This window comes from Hevea brasiliensis, chromosome 8, assembly GCF_030052815.1.
Source record: "Hevea brasiliensis isolate MT/VB/25A 57/8 chromosome 8, ASM3005281v1, whole genome shotgun sequence".
NCBI classification, from domain to species: domain Eukaryota; kingdom Viridiplantae; phylum Streptophyta; class Magnoliopsida; order Malpighiales; family Euphorbiaceae; genus Hevea; species Hevea brasiliensis.
Window position 1 is genome coordinate 30,733,221 of NC_079500.1, and position 18,846 is coordinate 30,752,066.

Genomic DNA, 18,846 nt, shown 5'->3' on the forward strand with positions numbered 1-18,846 from the left:
TAATTCCTCTCATGCGGTTTCAACTGGCGTGATGCATAGGCAATGACATTTCGATCTTGCATCAGTACACAGCCTAGCCCATTGTGAGAAGCATCACTATAAACTGTGTATTCTTTACCCAGAGTAGGTAAAGTTAGGACTGGAGCCTCAGTCAAACACCTCTTCAATTCATCAAAACTCTGCTGGCATTTATCCATCCACTGAAATTTCACATCTTTTCGAAGTAGATTGGTCAATGGAGATGCCAACATGGAGAATCCTTTCACAAATCGGCGGTAATATCCAGCTAACCCCAGAAAACTACGAAGTGGCCTTCAATTAAGGACAACTTCTATCTTACTTGGATCTACCTTGATACCCTCTACTGATACTATGTGCCCCAAGAAGGATATTTCTTTAAGCCAAAATTCACATTTCAATAATTTGGCGTACAGTTGTTTCACCCTTAAAGTCTGTAGTACAATCCGTAGATGTCTATTATGCTCTTCTGCTCTCCTCAAATAGACTAATATATCATATATGAATACCACAACAAACTGATCAAGATATGGTCGGAAGACAGTGTTCATCAGATCCATAAAAGCAGCCAAAGCATTAGTTAACCCAAATGGCATGACTAATAACTCATAATGGCCATAGCAGTTTTAGTTTTAGGAATACTCTGCTCTTGTACTTTTAGCTGATAATAACCTGTTCTCAGGACAATTTTGGAGAACACAGCTGCACCCCTCAACTGATCAAATAAGTCATCAATGCGGGGCAATGGATATCTATTCTTTATTGTCACCTTATTCAATTGCCGGTAGTCAATGTATAAGTGGAGAGTGCCATCCTTCTTCTTAACAAACAACACTGGCGCTCCCCAAGGTGACACACTAAGGCGGATAAAACCCTTATCAAGTAACTCTTGCAACTGCACTTTCAACTCTTTCAATTCTGCTGGAGCCATTCTATATGGTGTTATAGAGATTGGGTCCACACCAGGCACAACATCAATCTCAAACTGAAATTCTCTTTCTAGAGGTAATCCTGGCAATTCATCAGGAAACATATCCGGAAAGTCACACACAGTAGGGATGTTCCTCAGTGCTGGACTCCCCACCTGGGTGTCTATCACATGTGCCAAGTATGCTTCACACCCCTTTCTGATCATTCTTCCGCTAATGCAAAGAAATGATGTTTCTTTGGTAATGCTTGCCTCTCCCCATGTATTACCACATCACCGTATAGAGGGAGACCAAAAGTGACTGTCTTCAGTCTACAGTCAATCATGGCATGATGCCTGGCTAACCAATCCATGCCCAAGATGATATCATAATCTCTTAAGGGCATTTCAATAAAATTTGACAGAAAAACATGTCCTTGGATCACCAAAGGACAGTCTCTATAGATTCTGTTGATCCGAACCTCTTGTTCTAACGGACTAGTTACTAGCACTTCAAAATCCATTTTGGCACACGAAACAGTAAGTGAACTGACTATGCTAGCACTAACGTATGAGTGGGTTGAACCCAGAACAAACAACATAAATACTTCTTGATCAGAGATAGAGAATGTACTAGCTACCACATCAAAAGTCTCAGCCTCTTCTCGCTGTCTCATCGTATAAACTCTGGCTGAAGCACTTCCTTGTGCTGACTGACCAACAGTACCTTGAGTGCCAAAAGCAGTGCCTCTACCTCTGCCAACTGGTTGTGAACCTCTGCCAACTGGTTGTGAACCTCTGGGAGCAGAACTCTGAATAGATCCTTCTGCAGTCGTAGGAGCTGGACCGAATCTAGGAGCACTAGTGCAGTCTTTTGCAATATGGCCCTTGCCTCCACAGTTAAAATAGGCTTCTGTTGCCCAATAGCATTCTCCCCCATGAATTTTGCCACAAGTCTCACAGGGGTGGGGAGGTTGTGAACCCCTGCTCGATTGCTGATAAGACCTAGGGGGTCTCTGTCCAGAGAATCTGTCCCTTCCAAAACTTCCACCTCAACCTCATTTAGGTCCACCAAATTTTTTCTTCTTTCCAAAGGTACCACTAGGACTTTGTTTAACTGATTTTTCACCTTTATCTTTGTCTATTTTCTCAGCTTTCTCTGATTTTTCTTTTGCTGGGGTCGCTTCTGATTCAATTCTTTTCAACTCAAGTGCTTGAGAAATGAGCTCTGAGAAATTACTGTGTTTGAATCCCACAACTTGCATCCGTAGGCTGGGCTTCAAACCAGTCTCAAATCTCTTGCACCTTTCCTTGCTGGTAGAAAGGAGACTCCCAGCATAGTGGCTTAAGCGGGAGAACTCCCTCCCATATTCTGCCACTGATCGGTTACTTTGTTTCAAACTCAGAAATTCTTTTAGCTTCTGATCAACATATGCATCTGGGATGTATTTCTGTCTGAATTCTTTGATGAAGTCATCCCAAGTCAGTACTGGTGGTTCAGCCAAGCTGTGGGGGATGGTTTTCCACCAATCATAAGCATCCCCTTGTAGCAAGGATACCGAATATTCAAATTTCAGCTCATCTTGGCAGTGCAATTTCTTGAATACTCTGTCCATTCTTTCCAGCCATTGCTCTGCCTCTAGTGAGTATACTGTACCCTTAAATTCCGTAGCCCCATACTTCAATAGCTTGTTATACTATCTAATTAGAGCTTGAAGTTGCACCACAGTAGTCTGAGGTGGAGCTTAAGCAGGCATACCCCCAGCTATTTGTTGAGACATAGCAGCCATCTGCTGGGCAAATTGTGCAGGAAACTATAGCATTTGTGGGACTGGTGCCACTGACCCATTGACATTCTGTAGAGCTCGGGCTTCCCCTTGTGCCTCAGATTCAACAGATTGCTCAACTGAGCGATCCCCTTCTTCCATATCAATCTTAAGTTAGGGTATCTCTTGAACAAATAACACAAAAAGATTTCCCTCCGTTAGTTCATATTTATGATTTAATGCACTGTATATAACAATTAAGGACATTGAGCACTTTTACTTAGCAAAGAAAGGACACAAATTCATAAGTTAAAACATACATTAAAAAATTTGCTCTGATACCACTAAAACATGTCACACCTTACCCCGTATAATACGTAATAAACTACCGAACTTCACCTACCGATAACTCATTAAGTATCCCATAAGGGATTTTAAAACAATTTTCTTACTTTTTATAAGTGGTGAGCATTTTCTAATAGATATTAAAATATTTAATTAGAGTTTGAAAACTAGTTAAGATTTTTATCCCATTTTATTTTTCACAAATTCTATAAAAATTTCGGCAGAGTGCTATCTATATTTTGAGAAAACAGTTCTTCAAATACCTGTAAAAAGCACTTCCAAAGATTTATCTCAATAACTTCATCAATTTCACAACCATCCCAACCAATTTCAACATCATTTCTCAATTTCTAAAATTCAACAATCATCAAAATACTACAATTCAATTTCATTCAAATTAAAACAAAATATTTCCATGAATATTTCATTAAAGATAAAACAATTTATAGACAACATTCCAAAAATTTACATTAAGAGAAATCTAAACCAAAACTTATCACAAGCTTTATACAACTTTATACCACTTTATACAACTACTCATAACCAATTTTACATGTCCATACAATTACATACATTTACCTACATCAAAATAATTTTTACAATTAGGGTATAAAATATACCCGATAGACTTCAAGGCAGGTAACTCCTTAATCCTCAGTAGCTTACTCTGCTACTCTTCTAGTTTCTATATCTGCGACAGCAATAACAACCATCGTTGAGTACTAGGACTCAGCGGTGCACAACATACTAAAAAAATCTTTATGCAGAATTTAAATCATATTTATTCAAAATTTAAATTAAACATGAGCAGTACATTTAAAACATGACTTATAAAATTTTAATCCAAACAATTTCCTTTCAAAAGTCTGAAAACAAATTTCATAAAAATACACAATTATATCATGCCATTCGAAATAAATATTATCTCAATAGCTAGAGGCTCAGGAGAAGCCACATCACAAGGCTAGCTAGCTCAAATATATGGGAACCCATTCTTTTTCTTCTTCTACTAGCACACACCTCAACACTTCAGCCAGAGAAGGAATCAAAATTCGAAATTGATTTCCCCCATTACTCATGCTAGTGAGGTATTCAAATATATGGTCATGACACTATGGTTTCAAAACTATCTTAACAATTTACTAAACATTTATTGCCATTTCAAACACAAACAAATAATTTTTCAACAATTTAAATCAAAAGAATAATAAACTTTTCAATTCAATTATGCCACAATTTCATATCTCAATTCATTCAAAACAATATGCAGAAGAAAATTTACAAAAATTCTATGTTGTGCACAAACCTTATACGAGTTGCCTCTTGGCCTTAACTTGACGCCTCGGGTTCTTTCCTGGTATTCTTTTCCACTGAAACACACAGTTTCACAGTGTTTCAATATTATAACTTATCATAAATCCAAAAATAAATTCAATTCTACTTATACATAGCTTTAATATGCTAAACTTGACATTCTTTAAAATTTGTATTTCGAGGTTACAATTCACGATACTATTCAAGTCAATTTGTTGACTTTCTAAGGCTTAATAGGTATGAGGATTCCAATTTCACCCACATACCACATTTTGGTCACTAAATTTGTTGGTTTTGGCTGTTTACTCAAATTCTAAGTCTTTTAGGCAAATTTGCAAATTTTCAGTTTTGGTGTCTTATGTTGCACTGTTCCATTGGTCATTTTGCTGTTTTCTTCATAGACATTGTTCCTTATTGTCTTAACTTTATTCTCCTTTTTGAATCACTCCATTTAGAGTTTTGTAACTCAAGTTATAGCCATTTGAATTATGGTTGCTGGATTAGACTTACCCAGATTTTTGGGCTAATTTTCGGGTTCTGGCAGTTTTAGGTCACCAATTTTTGGTGGCTAAATAACTTGGTTAAGGGTATAATTTGGGTTTGTGTTATTTAAAAAATTTTTAGGTCTATATCTCAAATTTCTACTGGTTAAATTTCAGGTCATTTAGACTTGCCTAGCCCAAGTTATGGCCAAATGAACAAACACTATTTATTTAGTCATTTTTGTATAGGTCAGATTGCCTAATCCGGATTTGGTCAATTTGTTCACTAGGTTTTAGTCACTTTTTGGGCATGATTCCTGAATGAAAAATGTGTCTTTTTGTATCTAGTTTCATTCTCAATTGCCCTCACACAAATTGGACTTGTAAATTTTCAGTTTTGGTCCCTGAAAGGGACCTTGGTCATGCTGCCTGTAGCATGTCCCTAATCAATCTGAATTTGAACCTAATTCTAACACTTCCAACATACCTCAATTGGTCACAAATGACCATTTTTCAGCTCAAACTAGGTCAAACACACCATTTGACTAATTCTCCAATTTTTAGCTTCCAAAACCTTAAGTGCCAAAACCCTAATTACACAATTTTGAAATTTAATGCAATTAAAATCATTATTCAACACCTACCCATGTATTTCAACTCAATTATGCTTTTTTTTTTAATTCATCAAAACCATGCAATCTCTACTCCCTCAAGGGCTGGCCGAAATTCACAATTGGTCCTCCATATTTGATTTGTTTTATTTTATACAATTCTAACTTTAGGGGAAGTGCCTAAGCATGATCATGAAAAAAAAAGTAAAAGAATTCTTACTAATCTCTTGTAGCTTTTCAAATCTTCACTTTTCTACTTCCCTTTTTAATTTCTTCCTTCACCAAGGTCAAATTTCAAGTTTTACTTAGGAGAACTAAGGGTTTTAGGGCTAGTTTAGGGGGGTTGCTCAAGCTCAAGATTGAGCTTTAATGGAGTATGAGAGGGAAAGAGGAAAGAGATGAGAGAGATAAGAGAGGTGTGTGTGGGACGGCAAGAAAGAAGACCACTTTTTAATTTTTTTTTTTTAATAATTATCTCTTTTTTCTAATTTTAAAAATTTGACTTTATTGCATCATCTATGACATCATAATTCCTATATATATATATATATATATATATATTCTTTTATGTATTTTTAAATCTTTATTAATAGACAATTATTCTAAAATTTCACTTTTTAATTATTAGGTTTTTTGCATCATGCATGATGTAATAATCTTTTTTCACTTTTTCAAATTTTTTTCTTTTTCCTTTTTCATTTATTTTTCTTTTTCCTTTTTCATTTATTTTTCTTTAGTTCTTTAATTTAATTCCTGATCCTAAAATTTTCTTTTCTCTAATTTTATTTGACAGTTAGATCAGGAGTCAGCTCTAGGAATTAATTGACCAAATTGCTCCTCGCTGGTTCAATCCGGTTTGCAAGTAATTCAATATTTATTCCGGATTCCTGACCTAATTATTTGACCTGCTTAACAATTCTTTTTTGTGATTTTCTCTTTTCCACTGTGTTTGCAATAGTCCTAAAGACTACAACGTCACATTTTACGATTCGAAATTTGAGTTTAAATCGACCTCGCAGTCCTTCCCGAAAAGGTCACCCATCACTGTGACTCTCAGCTCATTTAACTTCTTAGGTTCTATTTTTCTTATTTATACTTAACTAATTGACAATTACTAATTATTTGTGTTTATGGCTTATCTAGTTGTCTTAAGTGTAGTTCTAATCCTCTTACTTGTCTGGACCGACACCGGTCACCGGAATAGTGAAATATACCAGGCTATGCAAATAGGGGTGTTACAATTCTTCCTCCCTTAAAATAAATTTTGTCTCGAAATTTTACCTGGTATCAATTTTTGAACAACTGTGGGTGCTGTCTCCTCATATCCTCCTCTCGTTCCCAAGCAGCCTCCTAGCCTAAATGATGGTTCCACAGCACTTTCACTAACGGTATCTGCTTATTCCGTAGCTGCTTCACCTCATAAGCCATAATCTCTATGGGTTCTTCCTCATATGTGAGGTCTGGATTCATTTCAATTTCTTCCATTAGTAGTACATGAGATGGGTCTGATCGATACCTCCTCAATATAGATACATAGAAGACATTATGTACATGAGAATAATTTTTTATTGTTTTGGCTTTGGGAATTATATTTGGAAATTATTATGTTGCCTACTTTGCAAATGGAAATTTTGAGATAAAATGTGATTTGTGGTTTATATGAAATATTTAAATATTGTGATTTGGAATTGTTTTTTATTCACACTTGGCATGACAGTCCCTTACTATGTTCCTCCTCCACTTGTGGCGTTGAGTTTGATATTTGATTATTTTCCTCCCTCTCTGGCTTGCCAGTCTGAGGTGAGTTTGGATGAGTACTCATTAGCTAGCTAGCCACCTCCCTCATTGATTTTGATTAGTGGGGTGAGTATGCTTTGTCATGGTGTATAACACGGCATGTTCGAAAAATTTGTGTCATGACCTAAGTTGTGTTATTGATTGGTAACACTGTGCTATTCAATTGTTTGATTAAATTTGGGTTATATGAGCATTGAAAATTGTGACATGAAATTGTGAATTATGTGAATTGTAAATTGAAAATAAAAGTTTTATATACCACATTTTAAATTGTTATTGTGCACTACTGAGTAAATTCTACTTAGTGATAGCTTTTTCATTGCTGTCGCGGGTAAACAAACAGACAAAGCAACAGAGTAGGCTACTTGCGCTACATTTTGGGATTCTACCGGGTATATTGAGTATACCATATTTTTGTAATTTTTATTGTAATGTATGTGCACTGTATGTATATATTGTACTTGGTCTTGAGCAGTTGTAAACTAAAGTTGTAATATATTTATTTCTTATCTCAGCTTTTAAACTACTCAGTCATTTTGTAGTTTATCTTTGGAAATATTGAAAATTGATATTGAATTGAGTTTGAAAAATGTTGAGAAAATTGATTTGTGTTGAGCCATACTGGAGTTTGGGATTTAACAAATATATTGGAAGTGCTTTTTACAGGTTTTTGAAGAATTGTTTTATTCAAAATACAGATGGCACTCTGTCAAAATTTTTACAAAAATTATTGATACTTCAGATTTGTTAATTGGTTCACTTCAGTTTAAAAAAAAAAAAAAATTAACACCTGTCAAAAGTGCTCACCACTGTAAAAAGAAATAAGAATTTTAAAATCCCTTGTAGTGTATTTAATGAGTTATCAGCAGGCGAAGTTTGGTAATTCATTAGGTATACTACGGGATCATGTTATGCCTTAGGTGTGACACATCTTCTTAAGATGTCGATCTAACTGAGCTTGTGACAAAGGCTTAGTGAATGGATTAGCTGGATTTTTCAACTGATGCTATTTTCTGCATGGCTATATCGCATTGCCCAACTATCTCTCTGATAATGTGGTGGTGCCTCTATATGTGTTTGTCTTTATAGTGAGACCGAGGTTCTTTATATCAAAACAACTTCTTTTGTAGTATCTGATGTAGCAATATACCTCAATACCAATCTCAATTGCTGCCAAGAACTCATTATATGCATGTCTAATGCATCCCAAGTTAGCTTTGAAAATTTTAGAATATTTTGGTTTTGGGACAGCTTGGTGCCCCAATCTTTGAACCCAATTTTTACCTAGTTTCGATCATAATTTGGTGAGGTGTTCTTCATGAAAATTGTTCATTTAGGTATTAAATTTATTTTTCTCTTTGAATCGCCTAATTCAGAGCTGTGTAGCTCAAGTTATGCCCAAAATATTATTACTGTTCACGTTACTGTTCATGCTGCAGATTTTGTTCTGGCAGATTTATCGATCCAATTTCGTTCAGCAATTTGACCAAGTTAAGTCCATAATTTGGTCTAATGTTCTGCATATGAAATGTTCTACTATGTCTTAGGTTTCCATCGGTTTAAGAATCGCCTAAATGAGAGTTTTCTAGAGAGAGTTATAGCCTTGCAAAGTTTATTGTTCTTTTGGTTAGTTTTAGATGCCCAGATTCTGGCAGATTCGGTGACCCAAATTCGTTTCGCAATTTGATTAAGTTAAATTAATAATTTGGCCTAAAATTCTTCATATGAAATATTCTATTATGTCTTAAGTTTCCATCGGTTCAAGAATCACCTAAATCGGAGTTTTCTAGAGAGAGTTATAGCCATTGAAACTTTACTGCTCATGTGGCAATTTTGCAGTTTTGCAGATTCAGTAACTCAACTTTGCTCAATACTTTGATTGGGTTAATGGCATAATTTGAGCTTGTGTTCTTCATGAAAGTTTTATTTCTATATCTCATCTAACAACTGGTAAAATTTCAGGTCATTTTGACCTGCCTAGCTTGAGTTATGACCCAAACACGATTACTGTTCATGTGTACTGTTCATACTGCAGTTTTTCAAGTTTGGTCAGTTTGTTCCCTAGGTTTTGGTCACTTTTTGGGCATGCTTCCTAAATGAAAATTGTGTCATTTAGTGCCTATTTTCAGTCTCAATTGGTCCCATACCAATTGGACTTGTAAAATTTCATTTTTGGTCCCTAAAAGTTGACTTTTGGTCATGCTTCTTACCCAATCCGAATTTGGCTTTGATTTAAACACTTCTCACACACTTAATTAGGTCACAAATGGCCATTTCTTTCCTTAAACTATGTCAAAGACATCATTTAGCACTTCTTCACATTTTTGGTCTCTAAACCCTAATGTTCAAAACCATAATTTTTCTCCCATTTGGCCAAAATCCTAGTTTAGGTTCCATATATGTTTTCTTTCATTTTCTTATGAAATTTCATCATAAATTAACCTCATTCCAAGCTTATAAAACTATTCTAACATGAAAAGAAAATTACCTCTTGTTGATTTCTTTCCAACTTCACTTTTCTTCCAATTCTTGTTCTCCTTGCTTTTAATCTCTCAATCAAAGATCTCTTTGATGTTTTCTTTTAGTGGGCTATGGAATTTATGAAGGGAATTTAAGGGAATTAAAACTTGGGAGGGGAAATCAATGAGGGGAAGAAGTGGAAGAAGAAGAGAAAAAGAGAGAGAGAGAGAGAGAGAGAGAGGAGAGGGTGGTGGCCTCTTAGGAAAACAAAGAAATGAAGAAGACATTTGTCTTCTTATGTATATATATATATATATATATATATATATATATATATATATATATATATATATATATATATATATATATATATATATATATATATATATATTTATCCCCAAAAATTAGCTTATTAAAATTATAAATTTAAATCGTGTCATAAGGATAATTAAACTTAAATTTTTATTCCACCTTTTTTTTTTACATTTACACTTAATTTTTTCCTTTTAATTAAATAATTAAATTTACCTATCAAAAGCCCATAAGTCTTTTATTTTAATTTTGTCATAATAGAAATGAAAGTTTAAGTTTTCATTTCTTAAATTTTCCCTTACTTAAGTTTTCATTTTTACTTGAATTTTTCTTCAATTTTTACCCCATAATTCAATTCATTAATTTCATTTAATTTAATTGACATTTTTGTCAAAAGTCAACTCTTGAGGTGAATTAGCCAAAATGCCCCTCATCGGGTCATAATCCTTCTTTTTATAATACCCGATGAGTCCTTAGCTTTTTTGTTCAGTAGAATTTTTATTGTGTCTATTTCAATTAATTTTCTATTTATTTTTGGTCCTCAAGGTGTCTTCGAATAGTATTAGTCACGGACCAAAAATGGTACTATTCATAACTCGGAGGTTCGGGGTGTTACACTTACTACTTCCAATCATGCATACTACTTCACTTTAACTTAGATTTATCATCAATTTAACTAAAAATACATCGAACCCTAATCTTTTTTCCATTTGACCAAAACCCTAGTTTATGTTCCATACAAGTTTTCTTTCATTTTCTTATGAAATTTCATCATAAATTAACTTCATTCCAAGCTTATACAACTAATCTAACATGAAAAGAAACTTACCTCTTGTTGATTTCTTTCCAACTTCACTTTTCTTCCAATTTTTGTTCTCCTTGCTTTTAATCTCTCAATCAAAGATCTCTTTGATGTTTTCTTTTAGTGGGCTATGAAATTTATGAAGGGAATTTAAGGGAATTAAAACTTGAGAGGGGAAATCAATGAGGGGAAGAAGTGAAAGAAGAAGAGAAAAAGAGAGAGAGGAAGAGAGAGGAAGAGAGAGGAGAGGGTGGTGGCATCTTATGAAAAAAAAAAATGAAGAAGACATTTGTCTTCTTATATATATATATATATATATATCCCCAAAATTAGCTTATTAAAATTATAAATTTTAATTGTGTCATAAGGATAATTAAACTTAATTTTTTATTCCTTTTTTTTTTTACATTTACACTTAATTTTTCCTTTTACTTAAATAATAAATTTAACTATCAAAATTCCATAAGTTTTTCATTTTAATTTTGTCATAATGGAAATGAAAGTTTAAGTTTTCATTTCTTAAATTTTCCCTTACATATTTTTACTTGAATTTTTCTTCAATTTCTACCCCATAATTCAATTCATTAATTTCATTTAATTTAATTGATATTTTAGTCAAAAGTCAAATCTTGAGGTGAATTGACCAAAATGCCCCTCATCGGGTCATAATCCTTCTTTTTATAATACTCGATGAGTCCTTAGCTTTTTTGTTCACTAGAATTTTTATTGTGTCTATCTCAATTAATTTTCTATTTATTTTTGGCCCTCAAGGTGTCTTTGAATAGTATTAGTCACGGACCAAAAATGGTACTATTCATAAATCCGAGGTTCGGGGTGTTACAATTCTCCCCTCCTTAAAAATAAATTTCATCCTCGAAATTTACCTGGTCTCAGTCTTTGAATAGCTGTGGCTGCTGTCTCCTCATGTCCTCCTCACGCTCCCATGTAGCCTCCTAGCCTGAATAATGGTTCCACAGCACTTTGACTAGAGGTATCTATTTGTTCCTCAGGTGCTTCACCTCATGTGCCAAGATCTTTATGGGCTCTTCATCATATGTCAGGTCTGGATTCACCTCAATCTCCTCTATTGGCAAAATGTGAGAGGGGTCTGATATGTACCTCCTCAACATGGAGACATGGAAGATATTGTGAATCTTTTCTAACTCCGGAGGCAATGCAAGTCTATATGCCAATGGACCCACTCTTTCCAGAACCTCATACGGCCCAATGAAGCGAGGACTTAGTTTCCCCTTTCTACCAAACCTCATGATCCTCTTCCATGGGGAAACTTTCAGGAACACCTTGTCACCCAAACTATACTGAATATCTCTTCTCTTTAGGTTAATGTAGGACTTCTGTCTATCCGTTGCAACTTTGAGTCTGTCTCTAATGAGCTTAATCTTTTCTTCTATCTGCTGCACTAATTCTGGACCAATCAACTTCCTCTCGCCTACTTCATCCCAACACAAGGGAGTTCAACATTTCCTGTTATTAAGTGCTTCGTATGGAGGCATTCCGATGCTTGACTGATAACTATTGTTATAGACAAATTCAATTAAAGGCAAGTGTGTGTCCCAACTCCCTTCAAACTCAATCACACACGCCCGAAGCATATCCTTCAAAATCTGAATGATCCCTTCAGACTAGCCGTCTTTCTATGGATGGAATGCTGTACTGAAGTTCAATCTAGTCCCTAGGGCTTTTTGGAGACTACCCCATAATCTATAAGTGAACTTAAGATCTCTATCAGACACAATAGACATTGGCACTCCATGCAACCTCACCACTTCATCAATGTATAGTTTGGCCAATCTTTCCAGGTTGTAATCCATTCTCACTAGCAAAAAGTGTGCAGACTTGGTCAATCTATCAACAATAACCCAAACTGCATCATGATCCTTTTGTGTACATGGAAGTCCTACCACGAAATCCATAGTGATTCTTTCCCATTTCCACTCGGGAATTGGCAATGGCTGTAGCAACCCTGTAGGCACTTGGTGTTTTGCCTTTACTTGCTGACAATTTAGGCATTTGGCAACATATTCTAGAATGTCTTTCTTCATTCCTCTCCACCTATAGTGCTCTTTCACACTTCTGTACATTTTGGTTCCACCAGGGTGCATTGCAAAAGGTGAATCATGTGCTTCCTTTAAAATGGTCTACCTCAGTTCAACATTCTCAGGAATGCACATTCTGCCCTTATATAACAATAAGCTCTCATCATTTACTGATAATTCTGGTTTCTTGCCATCCCGAGCCTCTTCCATTAACTTCACATACTTATCATCTTTCTGTGCAACTACTTTAATTTGTTCTACCAACATTGGCTTCACTTGCCAAGTAGCTACCATCTGTCCATCTTCATTAATCTCCAAATTAGCATGCAATGCCCTTAACTCATGCACCATGGACAATGGAGAAACTCTCAAACCAGCCATAGTCTTGTGACTTAAAGCATCAGCTACAACATTAGCTTTTCCAGGCTGATAGTCTATCAAACAATCATAATCTTTTATCAGCTCTAACCATCTCCTCTGCCTCAAATTTAACTCATTTTGTGTGCTCAAGTACTTCAAACTTTTATGATCTGTGTATATATAACATCTCTCCCCATAAAAGTAATGTCTTCAGATCTTCAAGGCAAAGACAATGGCTGCCAGCTCCAAGTTATGCATGGGATAATTCCTCTCATGCGGTTTAAGCTGGCGTGAAGCATAGGCAATGACATTTCTATCTTGCATCAACACACAGCTTAATCCGTTATGAGAAACATCACTATATATGTTATACTACTTACCCAAAGTGCGCAAGGTTAAAGCTGGAGCTTCAATTAAACGCCTCTTTAACTCATCAAAACTTTCCTAGCACTGATCAGTCCATTGAAATTTTACATCCTTCTTAAGTAGCTTGGTCAGTGGAGATGCTAGCATAGAGAATCCCTTCACAAACCTTCAGTAATACTCGGCTAAACCAAGGAAACTCTGAACTTTCGTGAGATTTCAAAGTGGCTTCCAATTAAGAATGGCTTCTACTTTGCTAGGATCCACTTGGATACCTTCTGCAGATAAAATATGCCCCAAAAATGAAATCTCCTTTAGCCAAAACTCACATTTCGACAGTTTGGCATACAACCGCTTCTCCCTTAAAGTCTGCAATACTATCCTCAAGTGCTTGTCGTGTTCCTTTGCATTCTTTGAGTACACCAAAATATCATCAATGAACACCACAATAAACTGGTCCAAATATGGCATGAAGATAGTGTTCATCAGGCCCATAAAAGCAGCTGGAGCATTAGTCAACCCGAATGGCATTACCAAAAACTCATAGTGGCCATACCGAGTCCTAAAGGCAGTTTTAGGAATACTTTGCTCCTGTACCCTGAACTGGTAGTAGCCCGATCTCAAGTCAATTTTGGAGAATACAGTTGCATCCTTCAACTGATCAAACAAATCATCGATCCGTGGCAGAGGATATCTATTCTTTATAGTCACCTTATTCAATTGTCTGTAGTTTATGCATAGGCAGAGAGTACCATCCTTCTTCTTCACAAATAATACTGGTGCTCCCTAAGGTGACACGCTAGGGTGGATAAAACCCTTATCTAACAATTCTTGCAATTGTACCTTCAACTCTTTCAACTCAGCAGGTGCCATCCTATAAGGAGTGATGGAGATTGGCTCCACACTAGGCATAGTCTCAATTTCAAACTGCACCTCTCTTTCCAAAGGCAATCCCGGTAATTCTTCCGGAAAGACATCCGGAAAATCCCATACTGTAGGAATATCTTTAAGATCTGGACTTCCCACCTGGGTGTCTATCACATGAGCTAGATAAGCTTCACATCCCTTTCTAATCATCTTTCTAGCAAGTGCAGCTGAAATGATGTTGGATGGTAATAACTGCCTCTCCCCGTGTATCACTACATCTGCATACTTGGGAAGACCAAAAGTGGATCTTGATCTACTGATCGATCATGGCATGATGCCTGGCTAACCAATCCATGCCCAAGATGATATCATAATCTCGGAAGGGCATGTCAATTAAGTCTGACAGGAATGTATGTCCTTGGATCACCAAAGGACAATCCTTATACAATTTGTTCACCCTAACCTCTTGTCCTAAAGGACTAGTCACTAGTACATCATAATCGAATTTCACATAAGGAATAGCAACAGAGCATGCAATATTGGCACTAGCATAAGAATGTGTAGAACCAGGGTCAAACAACACATATACATCTCTATCAAAAATGGAGAAAGTACCAACATCTAATGTCTCAGCTTCATCCCTTTGGCGCATGGTGTACACCCTGACTGGTGCACCACTATGCTCTTGTTGGCTCACTGTGCCCTGGCTTCCAGAAGTGTTACCTCTACCCCTACCTTAGACTCTACTAGTTGTTTGTTGTCCTCTGGAAACAAAACCTTGAATAGATCTCTCAGTGGTAGTAGGAGGCCCAGATCTGTGGGCACTAGTGCAATCTCTAGAAAAATGCCCACTTCCACCACTGTTGTAACAGGCTCCTATGGCCTTATAACATACTCCTCCATGAGTCCTACCACAAGTCTCACAAGCACGGGTAAGAAAGGAACCCTTAGATGTCTGCTGTCCGGATCTAGGTGGCCTCTGCCCTGAGAATCTTCCCCTACTAGATCCTCTGTTACTTGGTCCCCCAAAGCTCTTCCTCTTATTGGAATTGTTACTTGGACTCTGACCTGTAGGCTTACTGCTCTTCTCTTTTTCAGCGGTTACCTTCTCAGATGCCCCTTCCAGTTCTATCCTTTCCAATTCAAGGGCCTATGATATCAACCCATAGAAGTTGTCATATCGAAACCCAACCACTTGCAATCTCAAACTAGGCCTCAAACCGGCCTCAAACCATTTGCATCTGTCTCTAGTGGTAGTGAGTAGGCTTCCAGCATAGTGGCCGAGGCGAGAAAAGTCTCTCTCATACTCGCTTACAGTCTTGTTCCCTTGCTTCAAACTGAGAAACTCTTGTAGCTTCATATCCACATAATTATCAGGAACATACTTTTGTCTAAACTCCCTTAGAAAGTCATCCCATGTCAGCATTAGCGGCTCAGCCAAACTGTGGGGAATGGTCTTCCACCACTCATATGCATCTCCATGCAGCAAGGAAATTGAATATTCAAACTTCAACTCATCTGTGCAGTGTAATTTCTTGAAGACCCTCTCCATCTATTCTAACCATTGCTCAGCTTCCAATGGGTCCACTGTACCCTTGAACTCTGTTGCCCCATACTTCATTAACTTATCATATTGTCTGGCTGGGGATGGTGGTTGCACTAGAGGTGCTTGCACAGGAGCTTGGACTGGTATATTGCCAACCATTTGCTGAAATAGTTCAGCCATCTACTGAGCGACCTGAGCAGGAAACTGCATAGGTGGGATGGGTGCAGCCGATCCACTGGCATTCTGAGGAGCTGGGGCTTCTCCCTGTACCTCAGCTGCTGCTGATTGCTCTACTGTGTGATCCCCCTCTTCCATATTGAGTCACAAGGAATTCTACTCCCTGAACAACCAACATAAGGAGATTTCCCTCCAGTAGTCCATATTTATGATGTGATGCACTATATGTATCAATAATGACAATTGAGCAGTTGTACTTATCAAAAATTTTCAAACATGCAATTTCAAAACTTGTATAAAAACCAAAGCTCTAATACTATTAAAACATGTAATACCTTATCCTTTGCAAGGCACAACATATTCCCGTAGTATACCTAATGAATTACCGAACTCTACCTACTGATAACCCATTAGTTATGCTGCAAAGGATTTTAAAACAAACCATAGCTTTTTATTTTATTTATTCTTTTGCGAAAAAATGCATGAGAATAGTTAAAATTCCATGTAAACAAACATTGGAAATAATGATAGACTAAATATTGCAAAAGTTACATTTTCATAAGTCTCAAAGTAAAATACAAAATAGTTACAAGCTCAAAATGTGATAGCAATGCAATGCTTTTAAATACAAACTGCTTAATGTCTGTACATCCATACATATAGGTAAAAAATACATCCAAAGAAATCACAAGGGTATACCTAACGTAAATACCCACAAGCAATACCAAAATGCTGCTTTCAAGTCTCTCACTCGGCAGCCTTCTCCTTTCCCTTACCTGCGACAACATAAAGAAGCTATCGCTGAGTATATCACTAAGTGGTGCACAACTAATAACTTTAAAACTTAAGGTAAAGCACAATTTGTCAAAGCATAATAAATCACATTTTTCGTAGGCATGAAAACTTTACAATAGTTATAAGTGCATAAGAGCCATTTATTGGAGTAACATTTCAATGAGAAATCATACTTCATAAATCACAATTCACAAAGCATTAGTGTTGCCAACATCAACACACAGTTTAGGCCATGACACAAAATTTTACGATCAGTGTCGTGTTGTACACCACGACAAAGCAATATCAACCTTACTAACCGTTATTAATGAGGGAAGGGCTAGCTAGCTAATGAGTACTCATGTAGTCTTACCCCACTAACCGTTATTAATGGGAGATATAATCAATATCAATTATCAATCCCAAGTAACCGTTACTACTGGGGAGTTCCGAAAGGGACTGTCATGCTAACTGTGGTTTCAAAACAGTTTCCAAAAATTTTCCATTCAACAATCACATTTATAAACCAATAAACACATTTAAATTCATCATAATATCCAAATAAATGTGGCAACACCCAATTTTCTCAAATATAAGAGAAAAACTATATTCCAGTCAAAGTAAACTTGTTCAAAGCAAACTCATTCAAATAAACACATTCCAAACAATTTACAAGTTTTAAAACGAAGAAAATGTTAGTTGTGCACAAATCTTCAATGCTCTCTTTTCTCTTTACTCACTATTCCTTGTCCGTTCCAACTTCTTTTTCTACTAAAAATTCACTAATAGAATACCTCAATACCAATCTCAATTGCTGCCAAGAACTCATTACATGCATGTCTAATGCATCCCAAGTTAGCTTTGAAAATTTTAGAATATTTTGGTTTTGGGACAAATTGGTGCCCCAATCTTTGACCCCAATTTGTACCTAGTTTCGATCATAATTTGGTGAGGTGTTCTTTATGAAAATTTTTCATTTAGGTCTTAACTATATTTTCCTTTTTGAATCGCCTAATTCGGAGCTTTGTAGCTCAAGTTATGCCCAAAACACAATTACTGTTCGCGTCACTATTCATGCCGCAGATTTAGTTCTGGCAGATTTATCGATACAAATTCATTTAGTAATTTCATCAAGTTAAGTCCATAATTTGGTCTAATGTTCTTCATATGAAATGTTATACTATGTCTTAGGTTTCCATCAGTTCAAGAATCGCCAAAATCAAAGTTTTCTAGAGAGAGCTATAGCCTTCCAAAATTTACTGTTCATTTGCTCAATTTTAGGTGCCCAGATTCTGGCAGATTTGGTGACCCGAATTCGTTCCGCAATTTGATTGAGTTAAGTTCATAATTTGGCCTAACATTCTTCATATGAAATGTTATACTATATCTTAGGTTTACATCGGTTTAAGAATCACCTAAATTAGTATTTTCTAGAGAGAGTTATGGCTGTTTAAACTTTACTGTTCACGTGCATAATTCTGCAGGTTCCAGAATTTTATCTCCAATTTCAAGGCTCATTTCGGGTAGCTTAAAGTCATTTTCGAGGCAAGGTATCTTCATGAAAATTCTAGCCCTATGTCTTAAGTTTAATTTTCAATTGGTTTCACACCAATTGGAGTTGTGTAGCTTAAGTTATGGCCTTCCAAACACACTTATATCAGTGTGCGTAATTCTGCCCTAAGTTCAATTTTTCATTTCTTCAATTACTTCCATTAACCAACCTCAATTCACATTTAATTCAATCAAAATTACTATAATTTAGCATTAACACATCAATGGCACTTCCTAGCAGAAACCCCACAATTTTCAAATGAAGGAACAGAAGCGTGAAAAACACAAGTTTATGCCATTGAATTCAAAATTTTCACCTAGGGTCACATACATCATG